Here is an 18,300-nt window from a genome sequence, read left to right as displayed (position 1 = left end):
CGCTCCAGGATCATTACCAGATTAGGAAAAGGTGGAAGCACTTTGTCTTTATTAACCAGACAAAAGAACCAGGAAAACATTCCGCTAATAGCTGATGCTGTCAATAAAACTGCCAAACGGCAATAACAGCGTGGAGTTTTTATGGCCGCAGTTACCGACTGCCAAGATGACAAACTCCAAAGCTACATTAAGCAATACATTCATAATAGTGCAAGCTTAAATCAACACACAGAAATGATGAAAGGCCCCTAAAACAAAGTCGGCCATAAAAGCGGCCGTTTAGCAGACTGCAGGGCGACGGGTGTGTCACGCCACAACGACCAGAGGAAATGTTTCAAATCTTAGCGTCTTGATGAAGCCCACGCTATCTTTCATTTCCATGGAGGTCACACGAGCAGCGCTGATGCCTTGAAAACAAGCGGTGTAGCATTACTCTGAACCCCATGAAAGCAGCCCTGGCAGCACATTAACCAATGTCATGTGTTTTAGCCCGGCCCTGTATCAGCCCGGCTCTGCCCCCCCCCCCTCTTACACTTATTTAAAACAAATTCACGAGCTCCAACCAGCGTGGGACCCCATTTTTTACAACCCGCTGTTTTGAGGAATGAGGAAATGCAGATCACGTGAGCGGGAGACCGTTACTCCACACAATCACCGATCTAAATGACAGAAAGGATACCACCGTGACCACCGGCACCGGTTCATGTTACGGCGGGATCGCGAGCCAGCGTCTCCTCGCTGCCCCGTTCATCACCTTTATGAGGGTCAAGTGGCTGTGGCGGGGGCCAGCGGAGCTGGGGAGGAAGTCCTCTAATGACTCCATGTTTTCTCTCAGCAGGGAGAGGTGTTCGTGGGCAGCTCTCGGGGGTCTGAGGGGAAGGGAGGTGGGCGGGTGAGGGCGCGGGGTAGGAAGTTATCCTCGCCAGTGAGGGGAAACAGAGGAAACTATCAAGAGATTTGTTTAAGCTCGTGTGACGTGTTGCTCATGTGCTCAAGCGCTGGCAGCAACTACTTGGTGACCTCTGATGTATGGTCGTGTTTGACCTTTTTTAAAGTATTCCTTTTTAGTCCTTCAGCAGATGACTTGGATGTTTTGGTCGTTTGAGAAAGTACGAGTTAAATATCTCGCCCAAGGACGCCTACAGTTAAGCCTGCATACACCGGACCAGTCCCTTTTCATTAGGTGTCCAGCCACCTCACCATCCTGTCCCCTAAAGAGTCCCGAGAAGATGAAGTGTACTCTGAAGAACTGAATGATGGGAGTATCATTCATACTCCATCTGCTGTGGGAGAAGACCTGGATCAGACCGTCCCGAGGCCTGTTTAAGGGAGTTTCAGCAGGTCTGTTGTATGTTACGGAGGTGTGTCACGCGTCACCCCTGGATGGGAAGTGTTCCTGACGATGAAGAACTGCAGAGAGAACTCTATCCCGCTTCCCCTACCCCCATCTCAATAACAAAACAGACCCTAAACGATTGTATTCTATGAATGTGAAACAGATGAACACATGTGTGATATAACCCGGCTTTAGCCGATCTCTCCTGAGCAACAGGGGAGACTCCAGCCTTGTCTAGGTTCCTGGGTGAAGGGTGGTGTTTGATGAGGGAGTCCATCATTGTAGAACATAGATCCCAGGGAGACGGATAGCGTAGTGGCTACGTTGCTTGAAGGTGAAACCTCTCTGAAGGTTCTGGACGTCCACTATCTGTAGGATGCACATCCCCTACCTGCTCCTATATAAAATCACTTTGGATTTAAGCATCTGCTAACCGTATTAGTAGGGAACCACTACCATAACCATAGTTATAATGAGAGCCATTCCTCCAAATCCACAACGTCGGTCACGTTCTCTCAGTCCATGACTAGATCAAGAACTTTTCCCAGTGAGAAGAAAGATTAGATCCTATTGTTCTCTCTACAAGAGAGTCTAAAGAAAACGTACACAGTGTACACAGCGCCTTTATACTAGGGCTTGTTAATTCAGTTCTCTTCAGTTCTGAAGCATGACGGCTCAGGGATCTGTGTCAATCAAGGCGGCTTTGGTACAAATCCCGAGCAAGAAGGCCTCTCATGCACGGCAGTATGGGACTGGATCCCACACTGGGTTTCACACTGTTTCAAGGAGAGTTCCTCTCTCTCTCTGTGTGTCTTCTCAGTTCCAGGTCAACCCACCTTGGAATGTCTCGGTCTCATTTGTCTGTCACTTCGTCTAATGACCAGTAGCTGTGATCACATATCTCTATGTCCTTACACATATCTCTATGTGCTGTAGTCTAGACACAAGAAGACAGAGGGATAGACAGAGAGACAGAGGGACAGAGAGAGACGGGTAGATGTGTACATGAATAAAGTTGGTTGTTCTGTGTGCCCTGGCCTATACATAGCGTGTCTTTGTCTACCTGGGGGATTGCAGGACAGAGGACCTGGCATTGATGGACTGAGAGGAAGGGCTGGCACTGGTGAAAGAGCTGATGCCAGGTCTGAACTGGGAGATAACACAGGGGCAGTGATGAGCAGGCAGAAGAATATGATCTCTCTCTCTCTCTCTCTCTCTCTCTCTCTCTCTCTCTCTCTCTCTCTCTCTCTCTCTCTCTCTCTCTCTCTCTCTCTCTCTCTCTCTCTCTCTCTCTCTCTCTCTCTCTCTCTCTCTCTCTCTCTCTCTCTCTCTCTCATGCAAACACAGACACACAAACATACTTACACACGCACACACACAAACTCTCTCATGCATGCACATCTGCATAAAAAATGCATGCAGATGGCAGAAATAGATAAACATACCTTTGCATTATTAGCTTTAATATATCGTTCCTGCAAAAAATACCAAAATAACAGAAACTCGATATTATTCCACCATGCTCCAAAAAGGATGGGAAAAGGTACACACTCTGTTACTCTGTGTGTGTGTTTGTGTGTGTGTGTGTGTGTGTGTGTGTGTGTGTGTGTGTGTGTGTGTGTGTGTGTGTGTGTGTGTGTGTGTGTGTGTGTGTGTGTGTGTGTGTGTGTGTGTGTGTGTAAGTGCCTGTGTGTGCGTCAATGCAGGTGTGTGCAGATGTGTGTGTCTAAGTGCCTTCACTCACAGTGTGTCTCTGGACCGACTTCCAGCTGATTGAGCTACTGCAGTCTATTCTCATGCAGACCTCTTCTCCCAGAACCAGCAGAGCAGAAAATAACCACACTGATTGATCTGGAGCAGGAGGCTTAACTGGAGGAGGAGGGGGGGGGGAGGGGGAGGGAGGAGGAGGAAAAGGATAGTCAACTTTTATTGCTGCATTCTATCCCTTCCTCTTCCGCCACTTTGGAGGAGACAGGAAGGCTCCGTGGTTTATTCAGACGCTTATTAAAAAGGTACAGCACTCTTCTTCCTTCCCCTTTGTACATTATTTTAGTTTTTACTCATCATGGTCCTTAAGCGGAAGTCAGGGAAGTCGAGTTCACTGTAAGTCGCTCTTATCCAAAGCGACTTACAGTGAACGATGCATGTCAACATCTTGTTGACAATGCATGTCAACGAGGAGCAGGTCAGGGTTAGGCATCTGGCTGAAGGATGCCTACAGGAGGACATTGGGAAACAAACCCACAACCTTTTGCTTGTTAATGACGATTTGGTAAGTTAGCCTGACTCGGCCAAGTCGTGTTGTTGATCATGAGTTCAACACTACAAAGACCCCTCACACCTGAGGGCCCCTCCACAGGAGCCCCCCTGCCGCCGTAGGATCCCCCCCTTTCCTGCCCAGCAGGAGGCTTGCTTTTTGGCTCCTCCCGGAGGTTCCCACTGTGCCTCCTCTAGCACTGCTCCTCCAACGCTGTCTACACGACCCTCCAGACTCCCCGGGTCAGGGTTGTATTTGACCAACAAACAAATAAATCAAAAAGATCTCCGATGGGGGGCCCCAGCGAGATGCTCATGGCGAATGGATGAAAGGCCTTTCCACCGACCCCTGGCTGTCTGTCTTCTCAGCCTTCTGTGAAGAATAGCACAATCCCTTGTTCTTTTATTTCTGTTTCAGAGAACCATCAGGACTGAGGAGATGAAAAGCGAGTGTCAAGGGAGTTCCTAGGAGATCAGAGGAGAGCTCCATCTCTGTTTTCTGAGGATGTCTTCATGCGTTTCCTGGGTTTGGGAGCGCTGCATAGGATGATCAAAAGTACACCTATCAACCGAATTTGGAGAGGATGCAGTCCAGTTGTCCAAACTCTGACACCTCGGAGTGTGAGGGGAGGAAAGTATTCTTTTTATGTCTGTTTCATGCTTTCTTACCAGGGATGGTCGATAGCAAAACTTGAGCCTGACTGAACTAGAATGCAACCAAGGCAAAAATAAATATACACTTAGCCTCAAAAGCTGGGATGTTGGGCAGTAGAGACATGTGTCAATGGCTGATAAAATAGTCCATTCAGCCTTAGCAGAAAATTTTGCCTTAATTTATGACTTCCTGTGCACCCCCCCCCCCCCCCCCCCCCCGACTCCAAATTAAAATCTTCTGAAAACCTTAAACAACATAATATGAGTTAAAAGATTCCATTTAACTCAATATTACTCGGCTAAATCTAGTGCAAAATAAGAATAAAATGAAACAGTTTTACTTTTAACTTTTGATATTGTAATTGTTAGGATTCAGAACTTGAATCCTAACAACTTGAACTGATGGGGTCATCAATTTTTTCCAGAAAGATTGATCACCGTTCCATCATTCTGATGGCGGCCAGAGAACTCACTTCATCGTTTAGCTGCCATGGAGGGGAAGAGTGATTTGGGTGATTTGGATGAGAGAGAGATCAGGGGGTTGCTAGGCAATGGACCAGGGTTGAAGAGTTAGAGTAGACATGCTGAAGGCAAACAGAGTCTGGCTGCGGCTTAGATTGATGCGGTCATGGGGTTTGAAGAAACTGAAAAGCCTGGAAGAGGCGGTTAACTACAACCCCTTGGAAACACACAGAGTTGTCCACCAACCGCCCAGAAACCAGTCCAAGCCCAATCCGGGAACAGAGGCCAGATAGTCTGGCTTTCCAGAAACACTAGAACCTTGATACAACCACCAGTACGCAGGGGGGCATTCACACAACAGACATAGACCCAAATTAGGCTACTGGGAATGCCTATTCTTCCTTTTGCGTAACCAGCATGGTCAATATACCAACAAATACAAAAAAGACCTTGCTCCATGAATGAATATACAAATGGTGGAACGTCTCAATAACAAAACATGGAATGTGTTCCCATGTGTGTTTGTCCTTCATGGGTTTGTATAGTTTTGTCGAGAGGGTACCATAGTAATGTTCACAGTGGTGAGTTGTGGAGCACAGTGTGGCAAAACACAAAGCACTGTGATGCAGCCTGGCGGCTGGCCGTCTTCCAAGGGCTCTCTATGCCTCTTGACATGGTATTTTACCCCCCCGAACTCCCTCTCAAACAACCCACTAAAGGGCATTACTCATATGGTTTATCAAGGACATCACCACATGCTTAGACACTACTAAAGAACACAGCACTTTATCCGCGTGCGAACCCTTGTGAGTGGTTAGCATGGTCCCGCTAAAGGGAAATAAGGGAGGTTTGTGGAGAGGCTCCGGCCTAGACTGTCACAGCTAGCTACCTGGCTGTGGCTGGAGACCTTCACTGGAGATTAGAGACGGCAGGTAGTGGATGGTTGGAGGGGGGGGGGGGGGGGGGGGGGGGGGGGTACTACGCCCCATGTGTGAATAGGAGCAGAAGATCCCTAAGCCCTGCAGCGCGAGGACCTGTAATAGCTGTGAAAGCGGGAAAAATCCATTGGTAAGCTAGGCTAAGGGACAGCCTACAGCGGAGAGAGCTCTGCAGTGCAGTACAGCTTATCACTCCGTTTCTGTTGGATTCGCCCCAGTTACAGAACATCGGATGGTTGTCGCGGAGACGATAGTATTGTTTGAATGATTGCCGTATAACCAAGTTGGAATCTTTTCAGGCATACATCGGACTCAAAAATCTATGACTAATTAAGTATGTGCATGCATGTTCTGTCTCATTAGAAATTAAACAGATTTCAAATACAAAATTATTAAAGTACAAAAAATATTCTGGCCAGTTTTTCGTTCATTGACATTACAGTCATAACTCCTTAATGTCTAAATTGATATAGTCATAAGAGGTAACAACTGTGTATCAGTTTAAAAATGACAAGTAAATTGGCCCATGATTATTACCAGGTCCCATGTCAAATTCATTCATCTTTTTTTTTCAAATTCATAGCCCAATTTTAGGTTATTTCTAATGTACACAACCTGGTAAGATCAAATTGGATCGTGAAACTATTGGGTCCAAGTTCCCCCAGCCGTTCTGCAGGGTGTTGAAAATCCACAGGCCACAGTGTCTCTTCGGATACCACAGAAGGCACAAGACATGCCTTAAAATGCTGCCCTCACCACCCTGTACCGAATGCCTCCTCAAAATAAAAGCCAAGAAAATGCCAGAACCCCTTTTGATGGGTATTGGCGGAGCGGAATTTGATGTAATTACCCACTGAAGCCGCTTGTCAGATTGAAAAGGTCAAGGTGACTTTGGTTTGTACTACAATGTTTTGTTTATTCACTGTGACTGCCTGTGGTTGGTTACAGAGAACCACAATTATGTGGTTTTCAAAGAGAAATACACATTACAGTCGGTAAGTGTGTGCATGTGAGAGGGGGAGGGGGGAGAGAGAGAGAGAGGGAGAAAGAGAGGGAGAGAGAAAGAGGACAAATGTTAGTCTAGTTATTGTACAGTGCTTGTGTGTGAACGCTAATGGGTGTCTGTTTACGGCCTGAACTTCGTCATGCCTTGCACCGGTTCCAGGGTACGAAACACAATCCCTTTTTCCTGCTTTTGGTTTTGATGGAACCTCATAAAGGAAAATTGCATCGCATCGGCCCTCTGTGAGATAAAAAAAGAACTCAAATCCTGTTCAATGCTCTTCTCCGTAGTGAGTAATCACAGGTTACATGCCACAAACAACATGGTGTCTCATCCAGCCGGGCGCCTCAACTGCATCCATATGCCTGGGTGACTTTGAAGCTTTTGGAGATTATTCTTTTCAGTTTCGCTCAGCAATCACTTTACCTCAAACAGTGTGGAAAACAGAGAATTCCTTCTCCACCGTACAAATAGTTTGCCGATGCCGTCGGACATCGTGCAAACCCACAAGAAAGGAGTTGAGCGTTGGCTTCTGCAGCTCCAAGGTCCTGGGCAGCAGAGATGCCAGTGAGGTCACAACAACAGGATGTCACTCATCTTCTGGATATGGATAATAAGCGGAGGTATTCAATCATTCTCCTGTCCCTGCCATTCGCTTGGCTCTTTTCAAATGAAAGAACAACACTGAAATGATCAGCCACTCCCATCTGCTCTGAAGGTCCCGTGGTTCCAGTTAAACTCGAACGATATGTACTGGTAAAAAGACAGAGAGACAGAGAGACGGAGAGACAGACACAGACACAGAGAGAGAGAGAGAGAGAGAGAGAGAGAGAGAGAGAGAGAGAGAGAGAGAGAGAGAGAGAGAGAGAGAGAGAGAGTCAGAGAGACAGACAGAAAGACACCAAGAGGGACAGACAGAGAGAGAGAGACAGTCAAACCATGGTAGATATTGTGGTACAGCTGTGGAAGTCTAGGCTGATTGAAACTCACTCAGTCTGTCAGCAGACTTCACCGTCTCCTCCAGCCAATATTTGAACGTATAGAAATCACCAATGTCAAAAAATCAACCCTTGAGCAGTTGATTTAAGTGATAAACATGTAGGATAGCGATCCCCTGTAGTCCATCTGTACAAGACAACTATCTTTTATTTTGTCTAATCTCCATGCAAAACAAATATTGACTCACCAAAGTGAAAAGGCCTGGGAGCAAAATGTTGTGGTTTTAATTTACTTACTATTAAATACTAATCAAATACAGATTAATATCTTAGAAAAACTTCAACAAAAGTATGTATATACTTATTCAGTCCATAACAGAAGGTTTCACATGATGTCACGCACATTCTAAGCGGCCATCTTGATTCTTTTACCCCATTAGAACAAGAAAATAACAATGGTTTGCTTGGTTAATCGAGCATTTCTGGACAAAAAGTACAAAGACAGCAGGCTCTAACTTATTTAAAGCAACTTCAGATCACATTCAAATGCTCTGCGATCCTGTTCCGTCTAGTACGAACATTCATCATCAATGCTGATTCAGAGAAAAACGGTGCCAAGCTCCTTGGCACACAAAAGGTTACGCTTACGGTAGAACTTAATAGTCATCACAGTCATGATAAACCCCCCAATTATCTAAACACTTACCATAGACTTCAGACAGCCCGTCACCTGAACGATCAAAGACCATATAATAAAATAGAAGCCATTTTAATTTTAAAGCCATTATTTGGATGGATTGTAACCTTTGCAAGGTTTGGAAAACTTTCAAATTCAAATATTGAATTGGAGTCTCTTTGGCTGGGTAAAGGTTGAACTACTTCATGAGTGCAGCTCTTTTACTGAAGCCATACTTGCTCACACACACAGAAACACACACACAAACACACAATTATATGACACAAACTAACTGTAAAGTACACTAGAGTAACAGGATCCAATATGAATGCTATGCTCACAGGGCCCTCAGGGGCCACTCAGTTATGATCTGCTCTGGTTACCCCCCCCCCCCACACACACACACTTAATTGTTTATCACCTGTCAGACACCCACCAAAGCCTCCCCATACTCCTCTCTCTCCCCTCAATGAACAATCTATCACCAATGTCTCTCCACAACCTCTCCCCAGGCCTGTGGGCCTCCAGCAAGACAACACAGGGGCCCCCTGGCTAATGTATTCCTGTCTGAGGACTGAAGGCACGTGCCTGGCCCTGTTGTTTTACCGGGACAGCTCCAGGAACAGGCTTAGGGATTTCCACACGAAACTGAGTGTAGGGTCCGCTGAACACAGTGGCACCTAGAGGTCACAGAGGAAAGCACCCCCCCTCTGCAGTAACACAATCCCACTGTTTTGGCAAAGAAAATCAATTTTAGGCGCAGGTTTTGACTGTGCAGAGTGGTAAATATATCATGTTATACTGATTACAGAAGAAGTGCAGAAATGCAGTTAGTATGCACATTGTATCGTTAAGAGGAATATAAAAAAAATAAAATGCTGGACACTTTTCATTTTACTACAGTCGCAGGAAGGAAAATTGGAAAGAAAAACTAAACACATCTCCACGTGTTTAGTTAGAATCCCCCCGCCTACCCCCCGCCCATACCAGACCCAGACTACTTTTGGGACTCTGAGCAAGTAAAGGCTGTGTTTGATGTGTGGAGTGGGATGAACTCTGTGAATGGATGATGATGTCAGAGGGAAGCAGGAGACTTGTGGGGTGCGAAAGTGATGGATCGTTTAATGGCTGCCGTAATGATGCTGATAGCACACACACACACACACACACACACACACACACACACACACACACACACACACACACACACACACACACACACACACACACACACACACACACACACACACACACACACACAAAAGCTGTCAATATTTCCTTCAGTTTATCCCTTCTTTCTTTCATTTTGAGAAATAAACTAAAAGGAGCAATTCAATACACACTTCATCTTTTCATATAATCGATTCGTATGATTAACTTATTCTCCTTCTTTTGCAGATCACTATTGGCGGAATTCCTTTCACTGGAAGTCGTCTGTGATTGGAGGTCTCACTGTGCTGTCTCTGGGTTATTCCTTTGCACGGCCCCGGGCCCCCTTTCTACTCGATCTCTGCGTGTCCGTGCAATAAGGAGCGCTGATATTTTCATAACCCGGTTATGATGAGGTAATAGGCTATTAAAGCCGGCCCCCCAACAGCTGCAGTCAGATTGACACTTGCCCTCAACCCTGGTATCACGGCAACGGAACCCGACTAAAAATGGGTCGCAGCCTCACCGCAACCCCCGCCGCAACCTCAACCTCCCTTCCCTGGGCAGCCATGCTTGTTTGCCAACAAGCCCCCCCGACAGAGAGCGGGAGGTGGGATGTCACGTGGCAGCAGCATTCTGCAGAGAGGCTGATGGATCTGTCTGTTGCTCTGTAGTCTTTAGAGTTGTAAATACACAAGACACACACACTCTCCGCACTCTGCAATGAGTTGTGAGTGCCTGTGTGTCTCCCGAAGGTCATGGTTGTTGTTCATGTCAAGTGTGTGTGGTGGCATCTAGTTTCCCTTTTAGGGATGAAGAAATTGTTCGTAACATTATTATTTGTTAGCATTTGAGAATTTGATTATTTGTTTTCTAGGAGAAGGAAGAAGAAAATAAAGAAGGAAGGAATTAGACAGTTACTAAAAATAGGACAGATTACAAAAAAATATAAAAAAAGCTCTGTGTAGAAGAAATTACTCAGAATTATTATTATTAGACTTTGCATCGCATTTTGACTGGAGAAATTATTATCCAAAACACATTATTTTGACAAATAGCCTACTAATATAGCCATGCTGCTTTTATTATAAAAAGCGAACACATCCAGGAAATCCTTTACCGGCCAGTTAAGTCAACAGACATAACTCAAGAATACTGCCGTATTTGGCCCCAATATCATAAAAGAAAACAGAGCTTAAAAACATACATTTACACACATATATATTCAATTATATCTGAAATACAATGGAAAGAAGAAAAGTGTTCCTGCTTCTACAGTATGCATTTCAATTTATACATTTAATATAGTATAAATTGTGTTCAATTGTATAGATCTAATGTATAATCATTCATATGTATTTTGTGCGCGAGCGTACATGCGTGTGTGTGTGTGTGTGTGTGTGTGTGTGTGTGTGTGTGTGTGTGTGTGTGTGTGTGTGTGTGTGTGTGTGTGTGTGTGTGTGTGTGCGTGCGTGTATATACTCTTCATAAGTGACCTAACTTTTCTTTTCAAAGCAATTAGTTCATGAAGAAGTTCCACAGCGTAGCAATACTACGACTGATACCTATAGATCAGGAACTCTGGCAGAGTCATTCTGGAGTTTATCGTTAAACTGCAGGACTACCCAATTGGATAAAAAACAACATTCTTACTAATGGAGCAGATGAAAAGTTCACTGAGGTGCAATATAAAATTCACTATCAGGCAATTTATTTTGTGTTTTTATGATCAGACATTTTTTGTTAAATATACTGTACAGACTTTATGATTGACCGTATAATTGTCACATGTCTGTCTAGCTATGGCACTTTGTGACGCAGGAAAATATCTGAACGAATCAGACAGTAACATGATATCGTATCCTATCTTAAGCTTTCACTACCATCCAACACAGAGGTTTAAGAGCACAGCTTGAATAATATAGCGGTGGTCCCCAACACTATATATATATAAACACATTATCTGATTCCCTCGCCACAGCCCCTCAGCATGTGTCTGGGCTGCTTCCCCAGTGGGGCGACGGGTGGAGCCATCCCGGGCCAGAGCAACAGGTGGTAATCCCCGTGTAACCGGGCCCTCCTCGGCCCGAAGAGGGCCGTGTTAACACGTTTACAGCTCCCGTGGGCCACTTAAGACCATCCCAGGGGCTTGTGTAAAAAGGCCTGCGGTGACAGGTCACCTTGGCAGAGGATGGCAGTGATGGTCACCCCCCCCCCTCTGGCTCTTCCTCCGGGCCCACAGCCCCCATGCCCCCCTCGCCTCACTCAGGGGCACAGCTCTGGGCTGACACAGAGGCTCAAGAATACACCCCCTGGTGAAAGACAAGACAGGTGGGCAATGTGTGTGTGTGTGTGTGTGTGTGTGTGTGTGTGTGTGTGTGTGTGTGTGTGTGTGTGTGTGTGTGTGTGTGTGTGTGTGTGTGTGCAGCTTACAATTTGAGTGATGATGTCGTAAACGGTTAACATGTCCAAGATTGAAGATGTTGGGATGTTACACTGTTATGTTGTGTTGACACAACACTCTACACTGCCTAACCTTGTACAAGACAAGAGCCGAGAGTTATTTTTGTACCCTTATCATGATTGAGGTGTTATCAGGAACATAACGTGTGTTTTGGATTCAAGCAGGATGTTAAACTAATTCCATACATTTAGGTTAACAATTTTTATTTTTATCTTGGCTTCAATGGGCATCAAGATAAAAAAAAAAACGTCCCCTACATAAATCAGAGAGAGCAACATGGATGGAGCTTGAGCGTATCGGAAAGCTGCAGGCAAGGGATGAACTCTCTGCTCCGCACGGTCATGTCAGAGTGTTCCCGCAGCAAACACCTCATGGGCCGCAGTTAAAAACCATTACAATCTGATTTCATTCACCGTGACGTGAATGTCAAAGTAACTGGGGAGTGTTCTTCAAAATAACATCTGGTATAATTTCCCTTGTGAGATTATGAACATACACAGTGCTTTAATAGACACAAACTTTGTGTTTTCCCAGCATAACATAATAGTTTAGGTCACTAAAGATGGTGGTTCTTTTTGCAAGTGAATAAAACTGCGGCAAAATAATTGTTAAATTGTCACACAGTGTACATTTGTTAACAATTTACAGAACCGCAATCCACAGTAACACAAACTGAAAATATATGTTTTTAATCAAACACATCGCAACAATACAACTATCAATAATGATTCACTTGCACAACGTGTATAACCTAAAATCATCCAAAATATTATGTACTCGCCACAAAGCCAAATAAAAAGAAACTCAGGACACCTGCAGGACCTTTGGAGCCAGAAAACGAGATAAAGACAAAAAAAAAGAAGACTTCAGTAGCAGGGGGGCAAGATACAGATCTCTCTCTAGCTACATCCATCCCATGGCTTCGACTGCCAAACTACCTCACCTGTCAGACATGAAAGCAGGACGCCCCTCCCCTCCACCTCCTCAGGTAGCGTGGAACGCTCCTCTTCCAGGTCCAGGTCACGTGATGTGTTCCTTAGCGTGTGGAAGCGGAGCACAGGCACATGCCTCCAAGCCTTTACCTTGAGGAAAATTAAACTATTTAAAATGCAATGATTTTCCACATTCCTTCCTCAATACCATTACTATTCTGTCGTTTTATACACCCTTTTATCCAAACCGACATCCGGTGATTTCTTTAAATCCATGAATGGGCAGGAAGGGGTTAGGCTTAGGGCATCCTGCCCACGGATGTCCAGTGGTAGACTGCAGACACTGGGCTTTAGCTTGGAGTTAGACACCGTATAGACCATCCTGCCATCAGAGACACTGGAGCCAACTGTCTACTACCCATTCTGTGGTCTTCTATAGATGCAGTACTGATTTCCCATATCTAATACACAGCCCTACAAACACTGGGGCTCCGGTGTCACATCCTGTCACTGTGGGACAACAAGCCGATATTGAGCCGCTTAAAACACAGAACCCCGAGAGCACAGCCACGGGATGCATTGCTCTTTTCCTTCATTGAGAACAAAAGCATATTGTCTGGAGAGAGACCCCTCCGCACAACACAATACCAGGCCCTTTTAGAACAACTACATCATCGGAGACAGAAAGTGGGCTACGCTGGCACAGAACCACCATTGAGAATACCAGTAATGTAAGACACATGCTGAACGCCAGGCCATCCACATCTGTTCTGTTTTATACATGTGTCATGTGTGATCTATAGGTCTGCTGCGCTGTACAGAACTGAATGAAGGGGAAGGAGGAAGGGAAAATGTCCTCCCTTCCTCCCCATTTCCCCCCTTTATCCATCTGCCCGACTTTTCGTCAGAACGAGGGAGATGGTGAAACAGTTGGGGTACTACAGACCACACCGCAAGCAGCCTAGTACTTATTAAGTCTCTGCTCCATCTCCCCAACTGCCTACTGTGGGGGCAGTGGGGGTGACTGCGATGGGGGTGGAGGTGATGGAGGTGGCTATGATGTAAGTGGTGATGGTAGTGGTTGTAATGGTGGTAGTGATGCCAGTGGGCTGAGTGTTGTTTTTGTTTTACCCCGTTTGGTGGTGGTGGTGGTGGTGGTGGTCATGGTGATGGTCGTGGCGATGGTCATGTTGATGGTGGTGGTGGTGATGGCGGTGGTGATAGTGGGAAGGCTTTTGAGGGCGGGGATAGGGGTGGTTCGTGTTGCTGGTCGCAGGACGAAGGTGGTGTTCATGATAGCGGTAATGCCGGCGTGGAGGGAGGTGATCAATGGGGTCCAAGGAGGCTCTTCTATCCGTCTAGTTCGGTGCCAAACTGCGGATGTATAAATCTCGGCCCTTTAAGAGATTACACACTGCTTAACGCCTGTGATGGGGCCAGATACGGTGAGAGCTGGATCGGAGAGACCCGGGGAATTAGATCCAGCTGTTCCGTGACAGCTTGGCTCACACACTGGTTCCATTCTGTGCCTGTCAGACGTAACGTTAGCAAAAGGTTTCAATCTTTGCTGCCATACTTGATTGTTGACTGCCAAACCTCCAGCCTAATGTTTTAATCCTAGCTAATAGGAAGGAGCACTGTGCGTCTATAACCACGGAACGTGACGGGATTAGGTGGCCTCTGTTATGCAACGGGTGCGTACAGGTCAAATAGTCCCGGTTGGTCGATTCTGCGCGGGGTTAGAAGTGGTAGAGGTCATGGAGGAGTCAGAGCTTTGAGGATTATTATTACTATGAGGATCTTGTTATTGGTCACACAGTGACGTCCACTGCGCTTGAGAACAACACCAGGTAATCCCACAGAATCTGCAGTGAAATAAATAGTAACATAACCGACGCTGGACTCCGTCTCCCTCTCACTCTCTGCTCCGTATCTGGCCCAGGTTCAAGTGTGAAGAGAGAGAGGAGGAAAAAGACGGAGAGAATGAGAAAATCTGGAAAAAAGAGTGAGAGACAAAAGATGAAGAGGGAGGATGATCGAGAAAAAAGAGTGAGAGAAAGAATAAAGAGCATTGGGAATATTGAGAATGGGTGCGAAAGTGCGAGAAAGAAGATGGAGAGAACGGTAAAGTTCTTTACCGTTCTCTAAAAAGATGGACAACAATTTAAATCGAGAAGCAAGAGGAGAGAACAGAAACTCAAAAAGCAAGATATTGCATTACATAAAATATAATGAATGCGTAATCTGCTCTTAAGACACAAACGGCCGTCCCAGGATGGATGAGGGGTTGGGACCCGTGTAGGGTGTCGCTTTCTCTCAATTGACAGGTGGGTCAGAGGTCAGGTGAGCTCCGCAGCAGATAATCCAGTTTGTCCAATCAACCTACATCCGAAACAACCAGCGCTATTCTGATGTCCTACCTACTGTCCTGACGTGCGCACACACACCAAAGGGGTCGCCCACAGGCCTGGTTGGAGAACAGTGATGGAAGTGATCCCGTCAGAGGGTGATTGCCAGGACCTCTGGACATGGCGCAACACGACGCAGCCCGTGTATTTACACGAGCACGGCATAAAATAAAAGGCAGGAAAACAAACACGAGGCTGAATGCGTTGCGGTTACTAAACACTTGTTTGAAACACTCCCATGTCTGACAGTCGCACAAAGGCCTCAGTGTTTTTAAAGGAAACATCAGAATGTGCGAGGGGCCCCCCAATTTCTCTTGGCTTTCCCCAAATCCCACCGATGGTTCATCAAAGTGGGGAAGGGGAGGGAGTACGGCTGCGGTCTCATGGCGAGCTCTGACATGGGCTTGTTTGGGTGGTGGGCATTTAAAGGGAAAAAATAAAACCTTCCTCTACAGTTTTCGGAGAACAAAACTGTAGTCTCTCTCTCTCTCTCTCTCTCTCTCTCTCTCTCTCTCTCTCTCTCTCTCTCTCTCTCTCTCTCTCTCTCTCTCTCTCTCTCTCTCTCTCTCTCTCTCTCTCTCTCTCTCTCTCTCTCTCTCTCTCTCTCTCTCTCTCTCTCTCTCTCCAAATACATGTACAAAGAGAATAAAATAAAAACGGTTTATATGATGATGAAATCTTTGTTTGTGGAGTCCCTCAATGTTAATGATCATCTTAAAAGGCCTCCGCTCCCCCCTCTTTAACCACAAGCATATCATCGTTTGAAGCAGACAGCAAATTCCAATGCTCTTAATATTCTTTTAAAAGCCAGTAGCCAGCAAGACTCCATCGCAGTTTTATACAACAGATAAAAGGGAAAAAAGAAAGCATCTGAATTAGTTCCAAATGTCAAACTAAGTGCGGAGCATACAGCTTGGCATGATGGGTAATCCATAACTATTAACAATAAGTTATTTTGCCGACCTTTATCCAATGCGCCTTGCAGTGACTTCAGATACAGTTCATTCAGGAAAAGGTGGGGTGAGGCATCTCATATCATCTGGACAATGGGCATCGAACACACTACCTTTCAGCTGAGACCCACCCTAACCTACTGCCCTGTCCTGCCCCCGTCTGACCGATAGTAGAGGAGGGGGAGTCAGATCTGGAGTCCAGATCTACCACCACATCGTCTTGGTTCTAGACGGCTCTGCTGCTTCTGTCCCTTTGTGCTCAGGATGGCATGACGGCCAGCCAGCCTGCGGATGCCAGCGTGTGAGCCAGAGGGACAGGACAGTAGGAGGCTGGACAAGGTGCCTGGGAACCTGACCTCTGACAGGATGAGAGCGCCATGACTCAGCCCCCCCCTCCCCCCGTCCTGATAAACCAGTCAGGAGTGACAATCTCCCATCCCCAGCCAGCACAGCGTCCATCCTGCCCCAGATAAACTGGAGACAGCCCATCCATCAGGCCCCCCCCCCCCCCCCCCCCCCCTCGAGACAGAGTCAGACCTGCTCCCTTCCCTCCAGCCTCAAATCGCAGGGCCTCAATGGCCAGCGGGCCGCCTGTGGAATGTGCCACGGGACCTCGCGGGCTCAAGAGGCGGCGGCGGGGTTACAAAAAGAAAACACAAGAACACAAAGATTGCCATGCACCCCTCGGCGGAGGCATGCTGCGTGGGGACGCGTGGGCGTGGGTGTTGGGGAGAGGCGTGAACCCCGTTAAGTGGGGGACACGCCGCGGTGCTGGGAGAATGGGGCGCAGGTGCTGGCTGCCGACAATGGGGGAGATATGACAGGGTCCTTAAAGAGGAGGAGGAGGAGGAGGAGGAGGAGGAGGAGGAGGAGGAGGAGGAGGAGGAGGAGGAGGAGGAGGAGGACCACCGTGGTTGCAGGCGTAACGGCTCAACACCAGCGCTGCAACACGGCCGTAATGAGCGTGCGATAAGCCGAGGGAAAGAACCGGTCCCACACGCCGCATTCCTCGCGTCAGGCCCTGCGTGAAGAGACGCACAAAAGCCAAACGTCACAAAGAAGCTAAAAGAAAATAGAGCTTTGAGTTCCGCCTTTTTTTCCACACAACAGGCACAAGGCGTTCGGTCAAAGAAGAGGAGGGACGACCGATGATAATTGGAATCAGGAAGGAATAAAAGGATGCAGTGTGAATACTACCGCGGTGATAACTCTTGTTCGATGAGAAACATATTGCTGGCATTACTACACTCCACAAGTGGAAATATTTAGAGAAAGGAGCACTAAACCTGGGATTTGACAGGCCCATGAAAGGCCTGTTTAGCACACTATGAATCCCTTCGTTAAAAGGCAATCCGGCTTTGTATGAAAGAAGACATAAGATGAGAAGAACGAGTCGACGTGCCAACGCCAAAGGGCCGGTGAACAAAAACAATCTCCAATTGAGAGGAGGTCATAGCAAGGGCTCAAGAGAAGCACAGCGCTACTGGAGGGGAAGTTACTGTGTGAAACCACAGGGATTAAAATGAGCATTGTGGTTGAAACAATGAATGCGTTAATGAAAATGTTTCAAATTTTTATCTAATGATAGAGGGCCAATTTCAGATCCATGCAAACAAACCCTTGGGTTTCTTCATTCATATTCTTATTAGTGGTTCCATGTTAATGTCAATTTGATGAGGGTCACAAGCTGATGAATGATTAATGAGATAGAGGAGGAGGAGGGTGAGTCTCTTATTTTTGGGTTGCTGCACTTGAGTTGCGTCAGGGAGTCTGGTTAAACCCCGAGGCCTTTATCTCTTCCAGGCAGGTGGTGTTGCGTGCCTTCGCTTCTGTCGAGGGGCTTAAGCATCCGCCCAACCTCATCGCCACAACGGCAGACCCTCAGCCTCAGCAACATGGGTTGATTACCTCGGCGACAGAAATTTCACCCAATTACCCTAGACAAACATCATACTCTGCTCGCGAATCCACCTAGAAATACCTTTGGTGAATTGCGTTAATAAGAACCTCTAAAAGTTATAAAAGGAGGTTTCCAGGGAGAGAATCAACCCTTTTGGAGATATCATAATCGTGTCAATGGCGTCTTGTGGGCCTCTCTTTCTTGTGCCGTTGTTTTAAACAATATTATTGC

General features: G+C 46.5%; 1 protein-coding gene across 1 annotated transcript in view; it reads right to left on the bottom strand.

Annotated features, from left to right (window-relative positions):
• sema3fb (sema domain, immunoglobulin domain (Ig), short basic domain, secreted, (semaphorin) 3Fb) overlaps positions 1-16,621 on the bottom strand; it is a 112,459-nt gene extending 95,838 nt beyond the window's left edge. Inside the window, exon 1 of the mRNA XM_030375667.1 lies at positions 16,180-16,621. The gene's annotated coding sequence lies outside the window, so the exon portion shown is untranslated. The remainder of the gene's footprint in view (positions 1-16,179) is intronic.
• Positions 16,622-18,300: the final 1,679 nt, after the last annotated feature.

This window comes from Gadus morhua, chromosome 13, assembly GCF_902167405.1.
Source record: "Gadus morhua chromosome 13, gadMor3.0, whole genome shotgun sequence".
In the NCBI taxonomy this organism is placed as follows: domain Eukaryota; kingdom Metazoa; phylum Chordata; class Actinopteri; order Gadiformes; family Gadidae; genus Gadus; species Gadus morhua.
The sequence above is the reverse complement of the archived record's forward strand: the minus strand, read 5'-3'. Positions and strand labels throughout refer to the sequence as shown.